At 37.5% G+C, this 22,302-nt stretch overlaps 1 pseudogene; it reads left to right on the top strand.

Moving 5' to 3' along the window:
• Positions 1 to 232: 232 nt before the first annotated feature.
• LOC149208666 (uncharacterized) overlaps positions 233 to 22,302 on the top strand; it is a 38,040-nt pseudogene continuing 15,970 nt past the window's right edge.

The raw sequence follows: 22,302 nt of genomic DNA, 5'->3' as shown, positions 1-22,302 counted from the left end.
TGTCCTCTGCGAGTTACGCTTTCCTGCATTCATTGGCTGTACATAATTGCAAGTATATTGTTCTGCAAACACACCAGAAGCCCTCACGCAATTCCTTGGAAAGGAATCATGGTATTTGCTTTGCCAGGAGAAAGGGGTCTTACAGAGTTAAGCAGTGACTTCAAAGTTCACTTTCATGATCGTCATGGTGATTTTTACTGTTGGTTAAACACAACAATGATGGAGAACAGTAGCTTACCTACATGCTCTTTTGTATATACTCTCGTAAATATGGGTAAAGAAAGGGCAAATGTGAGCTTACTTTTTACATGGGCGAACACGATTGGTGGAACATCACATTTTTCTGGAGGCCATGTCAACAAGCCTTTCATGAGCGATGATGGAGTGCGTGGCATGCTTCTACATCACAAGACCGCAGAAGGTTATCCACCAGTTACTTTTGCAATTGCCTCTCGCCAAACTGACAATGTAGATGTGACTGTTTTACCTTGCTTTGGACTGTCAAACAGAAGTTATACATCTGCTAAGGATATGTGGGTCACTATGAGAGAGCAAGGGCATTTTGATGAAGAAAATTGGAATGAGGATTGCAGTATTGCTTCCCTACCTGGAGAAGGAGTCTGTGCTGTAGTCTCATCCCCTGCAGTAGTGGAGTCTCATGGAACGTGCTCAGTAGTTTTCGCTTTAGCGTGGGCCTCTCCTAAAGTGAAAATTGTGAAAGGAAGTACTTATTTCAGGAGGTATACAAAATTCTATGGTACCTCTGTGGATGCAGCTACAAATTTGGTACATGATGCTCTGATGGACTATCAGAGGTGGGAGACAGAAATTGAGAATTGGCAACGTCCTATCCTAACAATGAAAGGCTTCCTGAATGGTACAGGTTTACATTGTTCAATGAACTGTACTACCTGGTTGCAGGAGGAACAATTTGGACAGATGGTGGACTCCCAGTTGAAGAAGACAAAGACAAGATGTCATGTTCTCAGAAAAGGTCTAGGAAAAAGGAAAATAAAGCAGAAGTGAGAGTAACAGTTTCAGTGGAAAATGATCAGACTAATCATGTTGCAGAAGTTCAGAGGTTGAATGGTTACAATGGTGCTGCTGATACAGATTTTAATGCTGTACAAGATCAGAATTTTGAAAATTGTAGACAAAGAACAAAAATGAACTCTAGGTCCTCCAATGACTATGACTATGCTTTACTAGCTGATGAAGAAAATGTTGGTCGCTTTCTGTATTTGGAAGGTGTGAAGTATATGATGTGGTGTACATATGATGTACATTTCTATGCATCTTTTGCACTACTTGATCTCTTTCCAAAGATTGAACTTAATATACAACGTGAGTTTGCAAAAGCTGTATTAATTGAAGATAAGAAAAAAGTTAAATTTCTAGCTGAAGGTAATTGGGGAATTAGAAAGGTACGAGGTGCTGTACCTCACGACCTAGGATTGCATGATCCCTGGCTTGAAATAAATGCATACAATATTCATGATACAAGTCAGTGGAAGGATCTGAACTCAAAGTTTGTACTTCAGATTTATAGGGATCTGGTTGCAACTGATGGATATGACTACAATGGAGGAAGCAATGTTCTGAAGGTTCTGGGATACTTTAGTATTATTGGTCTACTTCGTGTACATTGCCTTCTTGGGGATTATTACAGTGGACTCAAGTGCTTGGCACCTATAGATGTTAACCAGACAGGTGTCTACAATTCAGTGATTGGAAGCCGTATCACAACTATTTATTATTATGGATTTGCCAACCTTGTGTTGAGAAGGTATGTTGAGGCAATACGGGCCTTCAATCAAGTTCTGTTGTATATAATAAAGACCAAACAGTTCCATCAAAAGTCTCCACAGTTTGACCAAATTCTGAAGAAAAATGAACAGATGTATGCTCTATTGGCTATATGCCTCTCTATCTGTCCACAAATGAGGCTTGTTGAGAAAAATGTGAACAATCAGCTGAAAGAGAAGTATGGAGAGAAGATGGCAAGAATGCAGAGAAGTGATGAGGCTGTGTATGACGAATTTTTTTTCATATGCCTGTCCTAAATTTATTACTCCTTCAGTACCAAACTATGATGAAGCTCTTGTAAATTATAACCAGGATGCATATAGGCATCAGTTGAAGCTATTCTTATCAGAAGTTATGACATACAAGCATAAGACTCATGCAATTGATCATGATGGAGGAATTATATCAAATGCAGATGTTGACTTTTATATTGATGAGGATATCGTTCATATTGTTGAATCAAAGTCTTCAAAGCTATACGCTGATAACTTTATGCATCACATTATCAAGTGTGAAGAGATTATTAGTGATTTGGACAGAGTAAGCTTGAATAAGATGGTTGTTGTTTTTGCATTATGGAAATGCCAGCTGTAATGAGGTCAAACATCCAAATTTTGTAATTAGAGAAGAGCAGTCTTAAGCCATGAACAGTGGCGATCATTTAGCTATGAAAGGAAGACTGTGCTTTTGAAATTACACAGCAGTTTCGTAGCGCGCTACGAAACTGCTGTAGCTGCATGTTACAATTCAGTTGATCAATTATGGTCAACAAAGCGGCAAATCTTTTGAAAGGTTTTTGTCATCACACAGGTACATGAAGCGGTGGACAGCACATCAAGGACGTGGCAGTCTGATCTATTTTGGGTAATTAAAGGATAAAGGCATGCTTCTTTGGATTCGAATATTTTGAGGCAAACCAAGGACCGACAAACAGAGGCGGTTTCCTATATTTCAGGGTATTGGAAAGGATGTGTCATTAAAGATCAAACATGGAGCGTTGAACATCCATTACAGCCAAATCGAAAGAGGACCAGGTGTCAAAGAACAAGGAGAGGCCATTATGCATGGAACATGAAGTTAGAGTCATAGTTAATTTAGAACTCTTTAAAAACTCCAGTCAGCACTTTAGTTGTATTTATTAGTTAGTTCAATAGCTGATAGGTGTCAGTAGAGATAAGTATCGACTCCCCTCATGCTGGAGGAGGAGGCTCGAATTAGCTAGAATAAGGATTTTATATATAGCTGAAACAACAATGTACAAAGGGTTGGAAATTTGAAAAAAACAAACCTTTGTTTTGGCTTATGTAAAGACAGATTTCAGTAATATAATTGGGGCTTCTTTACTTCTCAGGATTCATGAGGGATTTCTATGTTCAGAATGTATGATTTTATCTTTTCCTTTATGTCTTTTTACAGTTGCATAGGTGCACAATCACTCAGAATTCACTGATTGTGCTCTGACTTCCTGTGTGCACTTATGAGCTGTGGTTCCATATGTGTGTTGTGTTCTGAACATCTAAATGCTAAGTGCCCTGACTTCTATGTAATGGCAGTATCATTATTTACTGAGTGGTTGTTGACTCCATAGGCCCAACGGAAACTTGTTTAATGTTTTTCCAGCATTCATATTTGTCACTTTTATTTCACAAGAGTTAGCCATCTTATTCTTAATTAAAATCAATAACCCTTTGAGAGAGCCCTCTCAGGCTAAGGAGGCTAAGCCTTAGTCAAAAGATTGGTTTGAAACAGTTACTTGAAGTCTTCCTGGTCTGCAGCCTTCCAGGGCTTGATTTTGAGATAACAGGGGTTAAGGTAATTCAGGCCATATCATCAACATATATTGGGCCATCACCTAAGTTGATTTGATGGGGGTTAAGGTAATTCAGGCCATATCCTCAACATCTGTTGGGCCATCACCTAAGCTGATTTGATGGGGGTTAAGGTAATTAAGGCCATTTGTACATGTATTGTGTACACATTTCATTCCAGATCACATTATGCATGCAGCGTCCGCTACGTGTAAGTTACTTTTGTTGTCATATAATAAGGTTATAAATGATTTCGTGGTTACTTTGCATCGGCTTTTTATTTCGCTTCGGGTCCACTACACTGGTTTATTTCAGGTACTGTTTATGTTTTCGATCTGCTACATTGTTACGTCGACTGCATTGTATCTATACATGGGGCACGAATCTCATTTGATTTATTAATGTATACCCTGTATGGTTACACATCATATCTATGTGATGTGTGCTATTTGCAGCTAATGTGTAGGTTTTAGGTCTGATTGATGGTATTAGTGTTTGAGAATATTGTTTAACAATATTCTATCTTTTGATAAGTATGATATATGGGAAGACTGTAATTTGTGAACACCTTTTTCATGACCCATAGATTATTTGTAGTCTAACAAATGGGCACTCTTCATTGTAATCGGGGATGGCATAGTGAATGGCAGTTTCATTTGGTTTATAGCATAGGTTGGCCTGTAGTATCCTATATTTGCATAAAATACAGAGTAATGATCTGTTCTCTAGTAAATCGAATGATGTGATTGATTGCATCCTACTCATGGTGTGATTTATAATATATATGTTCAATATGTGGCCTTATAACTTTATAAATGACACAGTTTTATTAGCAAGTTAACAAATTTAACGTGTTACCTTTATCTTTTATTTCACCTTGATTGACTGACAAATACACAATAGGAGTTAATTCACATAGTAGTATTTTTAACAATGAATCCATGTTTCATCTTATTAAACAAGCTACACAATTGCAATTTTATATTTTATTTATTAGATTGGTTTTCATAGTGCTATATAAAGTTGGTGGTTTTAAGTCTTTCTAATGCATTGATTCTCCTGCTTCATATTTCTTTGGATTTGTAGGAGTTATCACTGAAGGATTCTATAAATCATTAAAATCTTTCATGCTTGTAAGAACACATTGCCCTCGAGTGTGAAAGATGGAATCCCTTAAGGGAAGGGGTCTGCGACACGAGCCCAGTGATCCCTATAGATTAGGGGTTTTTAACAAAACATTAGGGTATAGAGCTTTTCATGGAAGAAGCCTATGTGCAAGTGATTCCTTAGATGTGGTTGATGATAAACATTCATTGAGAGAGATGTGCCTTGTAACAGGTCCTGCAATACGTATTCATTTGATTGATACATTTTTAGAGTGTCCCTTTGAATCATATTATTGTTGAGTAAAAGACTTAGATTTACTAAAGGAAAGACGTAGAAGTAACCTGTAAGAACTTGATTGGCCTTGCAGGAGCTAGTCTTATAATGTTGTTGCTGAGAGAATAAACCCATAATACCAAATAGAATCCATATGACAATAGTTTAGTATAGAATATCACGAGTTAACCTTCCTCTATGCAATACTTGGGTAAAAATTAAATTATGCTTCAGCATTGTACTTTCATAGGTTTGATGATCTCTGCATTTGTCCTTCATGTTCCAGAAAGTTTGGCTGATTTAATGAAGCAACTTTTTATTACAGTCCGAAGAATCTCTTATTATAACTTCATCCAATTTGTCATCATCATATGCATGTTTTCAGATTCGCGTTTTCTCCATGCAATAAAACCACGGTCACTTTCGGTCCATATTGAATGTAAAATGACTCTTCTTACTGAGAAAAACCCATATCTTTAATTGTGACCTATCTCCAATTTGTTGCATGTGTGACCTGCTCAATGGAAAATGGGTATTCGCAATTAGTTTGAGATTCTATTATTTGTCTTGGGTGCAGTTCAGTCTGTATATATCTGTGTTTTGGTCTTTCGTTTTAATACACTCTGTAACAGAAAATAGGTGTGTCAGTTACTTGTCTTTGATATATTTGATCAAACTCTGAATAATAGTAATTATAAGAGTGTTATAGATGGGTTTAAGGCTGAAGTGTAATACTCTATGGCCAAGGGATTGACAAAGTGAGTCTTTGGAGACCTTACTCAGCGAAGTGGTGAAATGTTGATTGAAATCCTTCACCTTTTCCCTCTTCTCCATCTTGATCAGGTTAATTTGCTTGAGAAGAGCAAAAGATGATCTCCCTTCATCAATTTTTCTAAGAAAAGCCCTCTCAAAGGCATCCCAACCAGCTATTGAAGCAGAAAGTAGATTATAGTACCATGTGGGTGTTTTTTTCTCAAAGGTATAAGGAAACCGCTTGTAGACCACATCCTCATGTTGTACATTCATCAGACATAAAGATAGGTAGAAATTCTTTATGTGGTCATCTGTTACACTAAAAAATGTCACCTTGACTACTTACAGTTAGTATGGCTCAAATCAACAGTCATGCTACCCTCTTGGGCAAGTCTCATGCCTCTGTTATCCATCTCAAACTCAAAGAAGAGAGAAAGTCTTGTAAAAACTATGTTTATCTCTGGGGTCGCAGGTTCTCTCTAGCCTTACCTGCGGGGACGCTGACCATGTTCACAAAATCTGCGTCCATGGACGCTCTGTATGTTAAGGGACAGGTGCGTCCCTCTGTAAAAGGCAAAATGCGCGAGTTTTATCTTGAAAAAGTTACTTGTGGTTACTTCTAGAACATTCTAGAGGTCGGTTTGATGAAATGGATGCGCCTCTAGTTGGTTCATGTATCTCTATTAAGGGGGAACTTATCCCATCAATAAGGGAGCTATCCCACCCAAAGACGGGGATGATCCCATTGATAGTGGACCTGAATAACCTCTTTACAGCACTATAAAAAGAGACATTGAGCCAGAGGGAGAGGAGGTTGGAGCTATACATTTTCTTTGGGTAAATGCTGCAGGATTTAGGTCTTCCATTAGAGCCTTTGTGAGGAGAGATTGTCTTCACTTGATTCTACTTGGGAGAGGGTGAGCTTTGTCAAAGTAGAGGAAAACCCTTGATGGACCCTGGGAGGAACTTGCACAACACCAAGGCCAGGTTGTAAGAGTTTCTTTGTTTCGTTATTAATACAAACTGGTTTATTTTTCTCAATAGCTTGTGTTAATGAGTTATTTCATGTGTTCCTTGGTCTGCGTGTTGAATATATGTTTTATTATATGAAATACAAGTGCTTGGTAATTGTTTGATTGTTTGTGGTTGCAGGAATTGACTTGAAGGAGGAGCTCATCTGGATCGTCAAGAACGGACTTCAACAACAGCGTTTTGGAATAAGGTAAGCCTAAACACTTGTAGTTTTCATGTTGTAAAAGGTGTATTTAGAGAAAGATCACTCCATTTTGTCTTGTTTGTCATTAGAATGTCTTAGACTTCTAGGAAGGTCAGTCGTGTCTGCACCCTTGACAGATTCCGTGTGACAAATTGGCGACTCCACTGGGGAATCCATTAATGTGAAAGTCTTTTCCTTTGTGTGAACTTTGCTCTGAGAAAATCATTTTTATTTTCTGGTTTTTGACTGTGAGAATTAGTATTTGGGTGGCTTAGCTTTAGATTTAGTTAGATTTGGTTTTTCTTAACTTTTCCAGAAGGACGCACCCTCTGAGTACTGCACAGTGCGTCTTTGGACGCGCTGTTGCCGTTTGCACAGAGCGGGCCCGCGCCTGTTCTAACGGGTTTCCTGCGTCTTCCTGTAAAAATTTAGGAAAACTCCATTTTTGCTTTAATTGCTTTTAGATTTTGTTTTCGCTTAGTGTTTTCTGCCCAGATCCTTTAGTACCCTGTCAAAAATTTTCACCTGAACTTGTTTCATTAGCATTCCTGCTTTTAGCTTTCATCAATTGGGTGTTTTGAGTCTCTTTTTTGAGAAATTCTTAATTTGATTTCCTTTGGTCATTACTTGGAGGTTTCTCTCAGTCTTTTCACAATTTTGCATCTTTTTGCTTTTGTTTTTGCAAAAAAATTTCCCCCTCATTCGCCGGGGGGGGGCTAAATTGTGTATGAGTGTTAATCGCCTTTGAGTGTTTTTATGTTTTGATCTTTGGAACTCTCACCCAATTTTCTCAATTTGCACTTGATTGGTTCTTAGATCACATTAGAATCGTCTTGTGTTTGAGAATTCTTTTGCATAGATCACATTTGCACAATTAGAATTCTCATTTTCAGAATATTATTGAAAAATGTGCATAGATTACATTTGCATACTTTTCGAGTGAATTGTGCTTAGATTACAATTGCATAGTTTACATTCTGAAAAATTTATTGTAGATTTAGATCAGCTTTCTTTGATTTGAATTTACACAAAAAATAAAAATAAAAAAAAATGGTTTGGAATTGATTTGCATTAGTTTTTCTTGATAAAATTAGTGCATCAATTTTTTGCATTGTCGGAAGTGAATGGAAACTCTCTCCTTACTTTAGTTAGGATTCATCGAATTGAAAAGATTACATTATCATATTCGATTGCATTCAGTTGAGTCGGGTCATAACACCATTGGTTTCATCTCCATTTACCCATTTGAGTAATAACAGCCTTAATAACACAGCGCTTAATTAAAATTCATCTAGTAATTTTTACATTTCTAGGGCTCTGAAACACCAACATAGCTTAGGCTAGGGTCTTGGAGTAGGTGAGTACTTAACTCTCCAAGACTACAAAACCAAACAGATAGTTTATCTTGAGTAGAATAAATCCAATTGTTTCAATTGCACTCTGGGAAAGCTCCTCTTAAAGGAGAAGCACGAGCTCGTGTCCGAACCAGTGAGGGGATCATTCCCCCCTCGTTGGGAACGACGCCAGACAGTACGTATTACAAACGGTAAACCTCGGATTAACCATTGTCGAGGAGCCAGGGGTCACTTATCGGTAAACCTTGGATTGTTGTCAAGGAGCCGGTAAGGGGATTGAGCTTGCTACTCTGCCCTTGCGTGCTGTCGGAGTTTAGACTGTTCCCCCAGGTGTATTTGTTACTGTTGGTGACCTTAGTGACCATAATATTTAGGGTTCTACCGAGGTGACGGTGGAGGGAAGGTCCCACTGTACCTGGAGCAGACGTCGGTTATACTCACTTGGATTTTCCGGGGGGTTCACTTCACTTCGAGACGGTTAAAGTGGAGGAACTTGTGCCGGTCTATTCATTAAGCAGGTTGCCGGGGTAACTGTTCCACCCGCCATTTCTGTACTGAATTCTGCGAGGTTGGGCTTCATCACCAACTAGTGTTTTTGGTCCGGAGAGCTTACTGTTTGTGTGTGGTTTGACTCCTAGATTTGATAGCGCGTGTTAATTTGTTTGTTTTTACTTTTAGAGACCATAGGTGTGAATTGTGAATTTTAGTTGTTAAGTGTGAATTGTGAATTGTTAATTTTAGTTTTAAATTGTTAATAAAATTCACTGAAGTTGAATATAATGGCAAATGTTCCGGAATTTATCAACCTAGGAACCCCTCCTAATGAGAATCCTAGTACTTTTCCTTACTTTGGAAATGTTGGTCCTCCTTATATGGCTACTTTGTCATTACCTGGATTTACAATAGGTTTACCGATATGGTTATTTTCAACTTCGTTGGCCCAAAATACTCCAATTGTTCCACCTCAACCGAATGCTTCACCTTCACAGAGTTCACCATCTCAACATCACCAACCTTCTGTTGACCCTTTAACTTCTTCGCCTAATTTTTCTTCCTCCATTTCTTCCTCTTCGCCTGGTAAAAGCCTTGATGCTAGTAACCAGGAGGCTAAGAAGAAGAAGAAAGGGAAGAAGAAGAAGAAGAAGAAGAAGCAAGATAAGAAAGAAGTCAACCAACCAACCGTGGCTGTAAATGTTAGTGGTGTTGAGGAAAACTCCAACATGCAACGTAAACCAAAATACCCTTGCAGGCTTTGTAAGGGTGACCACTTCCTTGTCAATTGTCCTGGTATTCCAAAGGTCTTGGAAGTATGGTCAGAAAAATCTCATCAACTTTTCGTTGATCCATCAACCAGTGATAGTCAGGTTCCTGGGAAAAAGGGTAAAGTTAGGTTTCCTTGTAAGTTATGCAAAGGGAGTCATCAAACTCACATTTGCCCTCACATGGATGAAGCCTCAACATTGTTGGAAAAGCTTACTGTTCCACAGCAAGAATTTCCAACTGGTTACCGTAAACTTTCTCCCAACCTACCGTCAACTGACGGAGTGATTGATCAAAATTCAAGTACGGTCGATCACACTCTTCCATTGGAGAGTGAAACTCATGTCACTCATGTTGATGATCAATTAGTTGATCAAGTGGTCGATTCAATTTCACATTCGGTCGATCCCACTTTCCATCTAGAGAGTGAACTTCATACCGCTCAGGTTCTTCTTGTTACATCAGATTCTTCTATGCTGGGGGGCATTTCACCTATTTCTACAGAACCCCCTCCAAGTACTGAGGTCTTTTCCTTTGATTGGAATAGACTGACAGAACCTCGTCTTCCTTCCTCCATCCCTTTCCAAATCATTGTCAAGGCTGGTGGTAGGGACATACATCGTACTCAGGTAGATGAAGGTGCTTCTGTCAGTATTTTATCCTCAGCTGTTTGGAAAGCTTTGGGTTCCCCTCAGCTTGCGACTATTACGCAGAATCTGAAAGCTTTTAACAGAACAATTAGTGAACCTTTAGGGATCCTTCCTAAGTTTTCTATTACCTTGGAAGGTAAAACTGTTTGTGTTGATCTTATGGTAGTTCGAGGTCCCTTGGATTTCAATTTACTCCTTGGGCGAGACTATGTTTATGCAATGAAAGCTGTCGTATCGACACTCTTTCGCGTGATGTCTTTCCCTCACAATGGCAGTATTGTGACTGTAGACCAGCTTTCGTTCCCTAGTCTTGTTTCAACTACCAATAATATGACACCCCTAAATGTTCCTGATTCTAAAGTGGTATCTACCCTGCCACGGGTTAATTATGTGGCAACCGGTCCCATGATTTCAGTTACCGATGTAAGTGAGCCTCTCACTGTTTGCTCATCTTCCTTCGATTTAGATCCGGTAATTGACATGGAAAACTCTATGGGATTACTTGAACACGATGTTCTTATCCCTTTTGAGTCCCTTGACATGTGTTCCTTCCCAAGAAGTATTCTTCCTTCGGATGAAGACCTCTTGGAAGCCATGATCAAGGTGTGTCCATTGACATGTCTTTCCTCCAGTTGGAAGCCATGATCAATGTTACGAGGATAGTTTTTTCCTGTATCAACCTCGTTAAAAAATGAAATAGGCTAGCATGAGGATAGTTCTTTTACTGAGTCAACCTCATTAAAAAATGAATCAGGTAGATTTTAGGTTATGTAGGTAGACTGTAGAAAGTAGGATTATGAGGACAGTTTACTGATTCAACCTCGTTAAAAAATGAATCAGGTATGAGGACAGTTCCTGTTACTGAGTCAACCTCGTTAAAAAATGAATCAGGTATGAGGATAGTTCTTTTCTTGTGTCAACCTCCTTAAAAATGAAACAACTCCCTTTTCAAGTTAAATATTGAAAGTAAACCTTCATTTCATCCAGCCGGTTGAATGCAATGAAGCTTGGGGGGCATGTACCTCATTTCGCATCATTATGCTGGGGGCATGCGAAATTTTTGAGCATAGTTCCTTGTCTTGTGTCCAGCTCGTTAAAAAATGAAACAAGGGTAGGTTAAGTAGGTAGATTGTAGAGAGTAGTCATGAGCATAGTTCTTTGTCTTGTGTCAAGCTCATTAAAAAATGAAACAAGGATTTTAGAGCGTAGTTCCTTGTCTTGTGTCAAGCTCATTAAAAAATGAATCAAGGTTTTTAGAGCACAGTTCCTTGTCTTGTGTCAAGCTCGTTAAAAAATGAATCAAGGTTTTTTAGAGTATAGTTTTTTTTGTTAGGTAGATTGTAGAAAGTAAGTGTGTTTGAGGATAGTTCCTGTTACCGAGTCAACCTCGTTAAAAAATGAATCAGGTTTGAGGATAGTTCCTGTTACTGAATCAACCTCATTAAAAAATGAATCAGGTATGAGGATAGTTCTTTTCTTGTGTCAACCTCCTTAAAAATGAAACAACTCCCTTTTCAAGTTAAATATTGAAAGTAAACCTTCATTTCATCCAGCTGGTTGAATGCAATGAAGCCTGGGGGGCATGTACCTCATTTTGCATCATTAAACTGGGGGCATGCGAAATTTTTGAGCATAGTTCCTTGTCTTGTGTCAAGCTCGTTAAAAAATGAATCAAGGTTTTTAGAGTAAAGTTTTTGTTAGGTAGATTGTAGAGAGTAGTTATGAGCATAGTTCCTTGTCTTGTGTCAAGCTCACTAAAAAATGAAACAACTCCCACAATTCTTTCCAAGATCTTGAAAGTAAAGCTTCATTCCATCCACCTCATTGACTGCAATGAAGCTTGGGGGGGCATGTACCTCGTTTTGCGTCATTATGCTCGGGGCATGTGGACTTGTAACAAGCATAGTTTTTCGTTTCAAGCTTGCGTAAACATGAAACCGAATCCGAGCATAGTTCTTTTCCTGTGTCAAGCTCGTTAAAAAATGAAACAAATCCTCCTCTACTTGAGTCGAGAGATTGACTAGATCTTATAGATGTTAGGTTGTACGTTTAGGTTAGTTATTTCAGTTTTTGCATAATTTTCTTACAGTTTTAGGTCGAGTCTTTCAAATGATCTCGTTCTTGAACCTTCATTTCATCCACCTTAGTTGAATGAAATGAAGCTGGAGGGGCATGCGCTCTAGCAATTATGCTTAGGGGGCATCAAGCACAGTTTTCTCTCTGTTTCAAGCTTGTGAAAAAATGAAACTACTTTGAAGCATAGTTTTTATCTGTTTCAAGCTTTTGTAAAAATGAAACCTATCTCGAGTCAATTTCAGTTATTTTCAAGACTCGTTAAACTCATGAAAATCTCGAGATTATTTTGCTATCTTCCATTCTCGTAAAACAAATGAAAATGCCGAGTTCTTTCCGTCTTTTCCTGCTCGTAAATTAAATTGAAAGTCGGCCATATGAGTACATTTTTATCATTTTTTCGAACTCGTTAAAACTTACAAAAAAGTGAAAACCATGAGTACATTTTTATCCCTTTTTCGAACTCGTTAAAACTTACGAAAAAGTGAAACCTCAGAGTCATCTTTTAAGCCCTTTTCTGACTCCTAAAATATGAAAAGATTACCGAGCGTTTATTTTACACTCGTTAAAACGGAATTAAAAGACGGTCCCCTTATAGCTCTTTTCTGACCGTAAAATCAGGAAAAGATTGCCGGGTTTTTGTCGTTTCAAACTCGATAAGGAAATAAAACGACGTGTCCTTGATCACTTTTTACTTTTCAGGTCAACGACACTATTATGAAAGTACTCCTTGGTCGCAAGATCAAGCGGTTCCCCCAAGTATTATTTTATACTTTTTCGGGCTTGAGGGACACAAATGTACGAAAAAGTTCAACGTGGAGTCTCCTTTTGTTTTTTCAGACTCTCTAAAAATGAAAAACGCCGAGTTTCTCCTATACTGGGCTCGTTAAACTTTTACAGTAAAGGACCTGTTCAATTACAAACAGGAACGAACCACTCCTTCCTAGGGTTCGAATTTAAGCTAGGTTGGACTTGTCCAAAGGATGAGCTTATAATCAAGCATATGTTATCCTCCTCAAGCTTGTTAAAAATAAAGAGGTACTTGCCAGAAATGGTGGGGGAAAAGAGAGAAGAATGAACCTGTTTGTTACCTTTTATCTCAAAAGAAACTTTATTACCACTCTTGAACACGACACTTTTTCATTCACCTGGGTTGGGAAATCTTTTACTTCACAGTTGATCAAACCACTTTGAAAGTCTTTAACCGGGTTCCGGGGATTAACTTTGACTTATTTGTCACCAAGCCATCTGTCATGTCGTTATGTGTTCAAGAGGTCTGCAAGCAAAACTTTCATCTGCAAAATACTTGTCATCCATTTTACCATCCCTGAGTCAGTCCTTACAGCAACATTTCTTCAACTTGAACAATGATTTCGTGTTGCAGGCTTGCCTGCAACGAGTCGCTTTCTATCGACATCGACACATTATCTAGAAAGATGACTTAGGAATCGACAGTACCTTGAAGTCTGCATGCATCAATGGCAGGTTTCTCGCCTTTGACGACAGTTTACATCATTGACTTTCGATCAAAGGATTCCGTGAAGTGTTCGACATCAAAACATCTATTCACATTTCACGGGTTGTGCTTGGTACTTTGAGAACCATTGACATTACTGGTGGTCTCTCTCACGCTTGTTAACAGTTCACATCATCGACTGGTAATCAAGTGGTTTCTAACATGTTCGACATCAAATCATTTAATCACATGGTTAGAATCATACCAATTCGGGAAGTAGAAGTGAAGACCCTGGATCTAGTTTCTACCATCCAGGCTACGAGGAGTTTTGTATTCATTGTCTATGTAGACTAATCATAAACAGATGGCTGCGTCCATACTGTGTGTACAAAAGTCTATAAAAATGATGTACTGCAAGATCATTCCTGTATCAGAATAGTTAGTCCATTAGTTAAAGTTTTGAATCTGAGTATGGGAATGCCTACCTCAGTGATGATATAATCTTATACATGTATTTTGTGTTGAAAATTGCAGGTTCCAACCAGGCCATCCACAAGACAATCCTTGAAATGATAAAGCGCTTCACCCTTCCTAGAATTACAAAACCCTACTCTATTCCAGGCTTCGCACTTTAGGGGGCAATCTGTTACACTAAAAAATGTCACCTTGACTACTTACAGTTAGTATGGCTCAAATCAACAGTCATGCTACCCTATTGGGCAAGTCTCATGCCTCTGTTATCCATCTCAAACTCAAAGAAGAGAGAAAGTCTTGTAAAAACTATGTTTATCTCTGGGGTCGCAGGTTCTCTCTAGCCTTACCTGCGAGGACGCTGACCATGTTCACAAAATCTGCGTCCATGGACGCTCTGTATGTTAAGGGACAGGTGCGTCCCTCTGTAAAAGGCAAAATGCGCGAGTTTTATCTTGAAAAAGTTACTTGTGGTTACTTCTAGAACATTCTAGAGGTCGGTTTGATGAAATGGATGCGCCTCCAGTTGGTTCATGTATCTCTATTAAGGGGGAACTTATCCCATCAATAAGGGAGCTATCCCACCCAAAGAGGGGGATGATCCCATTGATAGTGGACCTGAATAACCTCTTTACAGCACTATAAAAAGAGACATTGAGCCAGAGGGAGAGGAGGTTGGAGCTATACATTTTCTTTGGGTAAATGCTGCAGGATTTAGGTCTTCCATTAGAGCCTTTGTGAGGAGAGATTGTCTTCACTTGATTCTACTTGGGAGAGGGTGAGCTTTGTCAAAGTAGAGGAAAACCCTTGATGGACCCTGGGAGGAACTTGCACAACACCAAGGCCAGGTTGTAAGAGTTTCTTTGTTTCGTTATTAATACAAACTGGTTTATTTTTCTCAATAGCTTGTGTTAATGAGTTATTTCATGTGTTCCTTGGTCTGCATGTTGAATATATGTTTTATTATATGAAATACAAGTGCTTGGTAATTGTTTGATTGTTTGTGGTTGCAGGAATTGACTTGAAGGAGGAGCTCATCCGGATCGTCAAGAACGGACTTCAACAACAGCGTTTTGGAATAAGGTAAGCCTAAACACTTGTAGTTTTCATGTTGTAAAAGGTGTATTTAGAGAAAGATCACTCCATTTTGTCTTGTTTGTCATTAGAATGTCTTAGACTTCTAGGAAGGTCAGTCGTGTCCGCACCCTTGACAGATTCCGTGTGACATCATCATGAGTGACAAAGTTTTTAGGATCATAGTTTGCCAAGAATCTCTTCGGTCATCTAGAGATCATGCAGGTTGCCTGCAAGAGTGAGGACTCCTTTAGGTTGGTCTGTAGTATCCTATATTTGCATAAAATACAGAGAAATGATATGTTCTCCAGTAAATCGAATGGCGTGATTGATTGCATCCTACTCGGTCATCTAGAGACATCATGCAGGTTGCCTGCAAGAGTGAGGACTCCTTGAGATTGTCCATTGAGGAATCCAAGGGCTCCTATGTCGGTTAAGGGCACATAGAATGTCATTAGATAGAATCTTTGGTGAACTGTACTGTATTTGGATTGTAGTTAAACGGAGTATCTCACTGAGAAAAAATTGGTTGAATTTAACTAATTGTACTTACAGTTCACTACACTCTGTTTTGTTAGAGTTAACTCATTGGAAAAAGTGGGTTGCTACTTCACAATCTATCCCTCCCTTTTATAATACAGATTTAATCAATTATATATGTAGATTCATTTTTATTTTCATTTTCATGTTTTGGTTTGAAATGACCAAGTTGTATTCTACAGTCTAGTCTAGAAATCATCCCTCCCTTTATATATCATTTTAACAATATAAATTCTTACACATTTCCAATCAGCCCAGAGTTGGCTGATAAGATCCTAGGTTCAGTAGGTTATATGGCTTAGCGAGAAGTGAAAATTCATTAAAGCTAAGGCAGTAAGTTACTGAAGCCTTCCCTCAGCTTATAAATTAGCAAGCTTAGTATTCTAATTTTTATATTAATGCTAAATCAAACCCCTCCTATATGTCATAAAGTTATCCCCAACATCTGTTGGGTCATCACCTAAGCTGATTTGATAGGGGTTAAGGTAATTCACGCCATATCCTCAACATCTGTTGGGCCATCACCTAAGCTGACTTGATGGGGGTTAAGGTAATTCAGGCCATATCCTCAACATCTGTTGGGCCATCACCTAAGCTGATTTGATGGGGGTTAAGGTAATTCAGGCCATTTGTACGTGTATTGTGTACACATTTCATTCCAGCTCATATTATGCATGCAGTGTCCACTACGTGTTAGTTACTTTTGTTGTTATATAATAAGGTTATAAATGATTTCGTGGTTACTTTGCGTCGGCTTCTTATTTCGCTTCGAGTCCACTACACTGGTTTATTTCAGGTACTGTTTATGTTTTCGCTCTGCTACATTTTTACGTCGACTGCATTATATCTATATATGGGGCACAAATCTCATTTGATTTATTAACATATACCCTATATGGTTACACATCATATCTATGTGATGTGTGCTATTTGCAGCTAATGTGTAGGTTCTAGGTCTGATTGATGGTATTAGTGTTTGAGAATATTGTTTAACAATATTCTATCTTTTGATAAGTATGATATATGGGAAGACTGTAATTTGTGAACACCTTTTTCATGACCCATAGATTATTTATAGTCTAACAAATGGGCGTTCTTCATTGTAATCGGGTATGGCATACTGAATGGTAGTTTCATTTGGTTTATAGCATAGGTTGGTCTGTAGTATCCTATATTTGTATCTATATATGGGGCACAAATCTCATTTGATTTATTAACGTATACCCTATATGGTTACACATCATATCTATGTGATGTGTGCTATTTGCAGCTAATGTGTAGGTTCTAGGTCTGATTGATGGTATTAGTGTTTGAGAATATTGTTTAACAATATTCTATCTTTTGATAAGTATGATATATGGGAAGACTGTAATTTGTGAACACCTTTTTCATGACCCATAGATTATTTGTAGTCTAACAAATGGGAGTTCTTCATTGTAATCGGGTATGGCATAGTGAATGGCTGTTTCATTTGGTTTATAACATAGGTTGGCCTGTAGTATCCTATATTTGCATAAAATACAGAGTAATGATCTGTTCTCCAGTAAATCGAATGACGTGATTGATTGCATCCTACTCATGGTGTGATTTATAATATATATGTTTAATACGTGGCCTTATAACTTTATAAAATGACATAGTTTCTTTAACAAGTTAACAAATTTAACGTGTTACCTTTATCTTTTATTTCACCTTGATTGACTGACAAATACACAATAGGAGTTAATTCACATAGTAGTATTTTTAACAATGAATCCATGTTTCATCTTATTAAACAAGCTACACAATTGCACTTTAATATTTTATTTATTAGATTGGTTTTCGTGGCGCTATATAAAGTTGGTGGTTTTAAGTCTTCCTAATGCATTGATTCTTTTGCTTCATATTTCTTTGGATTTGTAGGAGTTATCACTGAAGGATTCTGTAAATAATTAAAATCTTTCATGCTTGTAAGAACACATTGCCCTTGAGTGTGAAAGATGGAGTCCCTTAAGGGAAGGGCTCTACGACATGACCCCAGTGATCCCTATAGATTAGGGGTTTTTAACAAAACATTAGGGTATAGAGATTTTCATGGAAGAAGCCTATGTGCAAGTGATTCCTTAGATGTGGTTGATGATAAACATTCACTGAGAGAGATGTGCCTTGTAACAGGTCCTGCAATACGTATTCATTTGATTGATACATTTTTAGAGTGTCCCTTTGAATCATATTATTGTTGAGTACAAGACTTAGATTTACTAAAGGAATGACCTAGAAGTAACCTGTAAGAGCTTGATTGGCCTTGTAGGAGATAGTCTTATAGTGTTTTTGCTGAGAGAATAAACCCATAATACCAAATAGAATCCATATGACAATAGTTTAGTATAGAATATCACCAGTTACCCTTCCTCTATGCAATACTTGCGTAAAAATTAAATTATGCTTCAGCATTGTCCTTTCGTAGGTTTGATGATCTCTGCATTTGTCCTTCATGTTCCAGAAAGTTTGGCTGCTTTAATGAAGCAACTTTATGTTATGGTCCGAAGAATCTCTTATTATAACTTCATCCAATTTTTCATCATCATATGCATGTTTTCAGATTCGTGTTTTCTGCATGCAATAAAACCACGGTCACTTTTGGTCCATATTGAATGTAAAATGAATTTTCTTACTAAGAAAAATCCATATCTTCAATTCTGACCTATCTCTAATTTGTTTCATGTGTGGCCTGCTCAATGGAAAATGGGTATTCGCAATTAGTTTGAGATTCTATTATTTGTCTTGGGTGCAGTTCAGTCTATATATATCTGTGTTTTCGTTTTTCGTTTTAATACACTCTGTAACAGAAAATAGGTGTGTCAGTTACTTGTCTTTGATATATTTTATCAAACTCTGAATAATAGTAATTATAAGAGTGTTATACATGGGTTTAAGGCTGAAGTGTAATACTCTATGGCCAAGGGATTGACAAAGTGAGTCTTTGGAGATCTTACTCAGCGAAGTGGTGAAATGTTGATTGAAATCCTTCACCTTTTCCTTCTTCTCCATCTTGATCAGGTTAAGTTACTGGAGAAGAGCAAAAGATGATTTCCCTTCATCAAATTTTCTAAGAAAAGCCCTCTCAAAGGCATCCCAACCCGCTATTGAAGCAGCAAGTAGATTATAGTACCATGTGGGTGATTTTTTCTCAAAGGTATAAGGAAACAGCTTGCAGACCACATCCTCATGTTGTACATTCATCAGACATAAAGATATGTAGAGATTCTTTATGTAGTCATCATGAGTGACAAATTTTTTAGGATCATAGTTTGCAAAGAATCTCTTCAGTCATCTAGAGATCATGCAGGTTGCCTGCAAGAGTGAGGACTCCTTTAGGTTGGTCTGTAGTATCCTATATTTGCATAAAATATAGAGTAATGATCTGTTCTCTAGTAAATCGAATGACGTGATTGATTGCATCCTACTCGGTCATCTAGAGACATCATGCAGGTTGCCTGCAAGAGTGAGGACTCCTTGAGATTGTCAATTGAGGAATCCAAGGGCTCCTATGTCGGTTAAGGGCTCATAGAATGTCATTAGAAAGAATCTTTGGTGAACTGTATTGTATTGGGATTGTAGTTAAACAGAGTATCTCACTGAGACAAAACTGGTTGAATTTAACTAATTGTACTTATAGCTCACTACACTATGTTTTGTTATAGTTAACTCATTGGAAAAAGCGGGTTGCTAATTCACAATTTATCCCTCCCTTTTATAATACAGATTTAATCAATTATATATGTAGATTCATTTTTATTTTCATTTTCATGTTTTGGTTTATTACACAAGTTTTATCTCATTGAAAAGACCCAGTTGTATTCTACAGTCTAGTCCAGAAATCATCCCTCCCTTTATATATCATTTTAACAATACAGATTCTTACACATTTCCAATCAGCCCAGAGTCCATTCTTCTTTTATCATACATATCTAATGCATATCGTTTCACAACACATGGAATCTTTTCCTTCTCCATTTCCATTTCAGTTGAAGCCTCACAATGACTTTATTTTAATGGTTATGTAATAGATTTGGGTTTAATAAAATAGATTTGGGTTTAATTAGATTTATTGTAATCCATTATATATATCACTTCACAACAGATGGATTCTTTCTCATTTCCATTTCACTTGAAGTCTCACAATGTCTTTATTTTTATGGTTATGTAATATCACATTTTCTTTTTATGATTATGTAATAGATTTGATCTCATTTCCATTTCACTTGAAGTCTCACAATGTCTTTATTTTTATGGTTATGTAATATCACATTGTCTTTTTATGGTTATGTAATAGATTTGACATGTAATAGATTTGGATTTAGTTAGATTTATTTTAAAGAATTAAAATCCTTAATTTTATGGTTATGTAATAGGGACTACAGGGGTACTTTTGAAATTATCCATGGTCTGGTGCATTCCTTTCATTAGTTTGATTATGCAATAATGGGCATTTGGATTGCAGAAGCTAGCAAGTATTTGATTTCTTGATTCCACTTATTACTTTGAAGCTGTCTTCAACTGGTCATTGGATTGATATAGATTGATCAATGGATTTACAATGGCTGATCTTAATGTATAATAGGTTCTTTTTTATCTTGGAAGTCATATTTTGAACTTCGGTATCAAAACTGTGCATTGGATGCTACCTGACATAAGCAGTCTGCGCAGCTTAGTAGACATTTGCAGTGCCAAAGGTACACACAATCACTTCGTGTTTATATTCATTTTCATTGTTCAACTTGCTATTATGATTCTGTGACTTGTAATTGCATTGCATCAGTAAACATAATATTGCATCGAACACTTAGTCGTCATCATGTCACCTATGTCTGAGAAACACAAGTTGCAATTAGTATTGCAAAAGCATCACTTATTTCATGTGGACAATTTCTCATATCTAATTGGAGACTGTTTATTCGATAGTTTAGAACTTTTCACACATGAGTAGAGCTAAGGAAGGGAACAATAGAATATTTTAGAGACTGTCTCGAAAAACAAGATAGTGAGGCAATTTTGTCTTATGAACATGAACTGCATGAAGCCTCACTTAAAGAAATACAAAACATTAGCAACCGTGAAATCTATTTAGGCAAAATGGCTAGATCTGCCTCAAACAATATACCCCTAGCATCTAGAGGTCTACGGGGAGATATTTTCTGCATCCATTGGCTCTCAAACTGGCTGAAAATTCCAATCAGGGTTTGGTCCAAAACAAAGATGAGAGTGTATTTGCACTTCAATTCAATTCTTACAACAAATACTCGTGACATATTGTTCCATGATGAGGATCCTCTGAATGGTCACCTCGAGCCTTTGGTTCATAGGGAGCCTACAATTGGTTGTACCTTCTAACAACAAACCGATACCTCAAAGAACAATACTGAACCGCAACCTGAGACAAAATGTCAATCTATTGAAGCTAAATTAAAACCATCTTGTCACTTAAACAAGCACAAGAGAAGTGTATATTTGCATGTGCTTAAGGATATTGCTCTGAAAAATTTGAAAAGGCAAAACATAGGCATTCAATATAACAAAAGTACAATGGAACAACAAGTAGTTCTATCTGAGAAACACAAGTTGCAATTAGTATTGCAAAAGCATCACTTATTTCGTGTGGACAATTTCTCATATCTAATTGGAGAATGTTTATTCGATAGTTTAGAACTTTTTCTAGATTTCCGATACACATCAGTAGAGCTAAGGAAGGGAATAATAGAATATTTTAGAGACTGTCTCGAAAAACAAGATAGTGAGGCCATTTTTCTTATGAACATGAACTGCATGAAGCCTCACTTAAAGAAATGCATAACATTAGCAACCGTGAAATCTATTTAGACAAAATGGCTAGATCTGCCTCAAACAATATACCCCTAGCATCTAGAGGTCTACGGGGAGATATTTTCTGCATCCATTGGCTCTCAAACTGGATGAAAATTCCAATTAGGGTTTGGTCCAAAACAAAGATGAGAGTGTATTTGCACTTCAATTCAAGTCTTACAACAAATACTCGTGACATATTGTTCCATGACGAGGATCCTCTGAATGGGCACTTCGAGCCTTTGGTTCATAGGCAGCCTACAATTGGTTGTACCTTCCAACAACAAACCGATACCTCAAAGAACAATACTGAACCGCAACCTGAGACAAAATGTCAATTTATTGAAGCTAAATTAAAACCATCTTGTCACTTAAACAAGCACAAGAGAAGTGTTTCTTTGCATGTTCTTAAGGACATTGCTCAGAAAAATTTGAAAAGGAAAAACATAGGCATTCAATATAACAAAAGTACAATGGAACAACAAGTAGTTCTAGACAACACAGAAGATGTTTGTGACACACCGCACACAGAAGATGTTAGTGACACACTGAGATTTCGATTACTTAGAAGCTTGAAAAAACATATTAGAAGCAACGCACAAACATAAATTATAACTTC

The sequence above is a fragment of the Pinus tabuliformis genome, chromosome 1_2 (genome assembly GCF_031772625.1).
Source record: "Pinus tabuliformis cultivar Carrire ecotype Pingquan chromosome 1_2, CPIR1, whole genome shotgun sequence".
Lineage (NCBI taxonomy): Eukaryota > Viridiplantae > Streptophyta > Pinopsida > Pinales > Pinaceae > Pinus > Pinus tabuliformis.
Note: the sequence above shows the minus strand (reverse complement) of the source record. Positions and strands in the feature narration are given on the sequence as shown.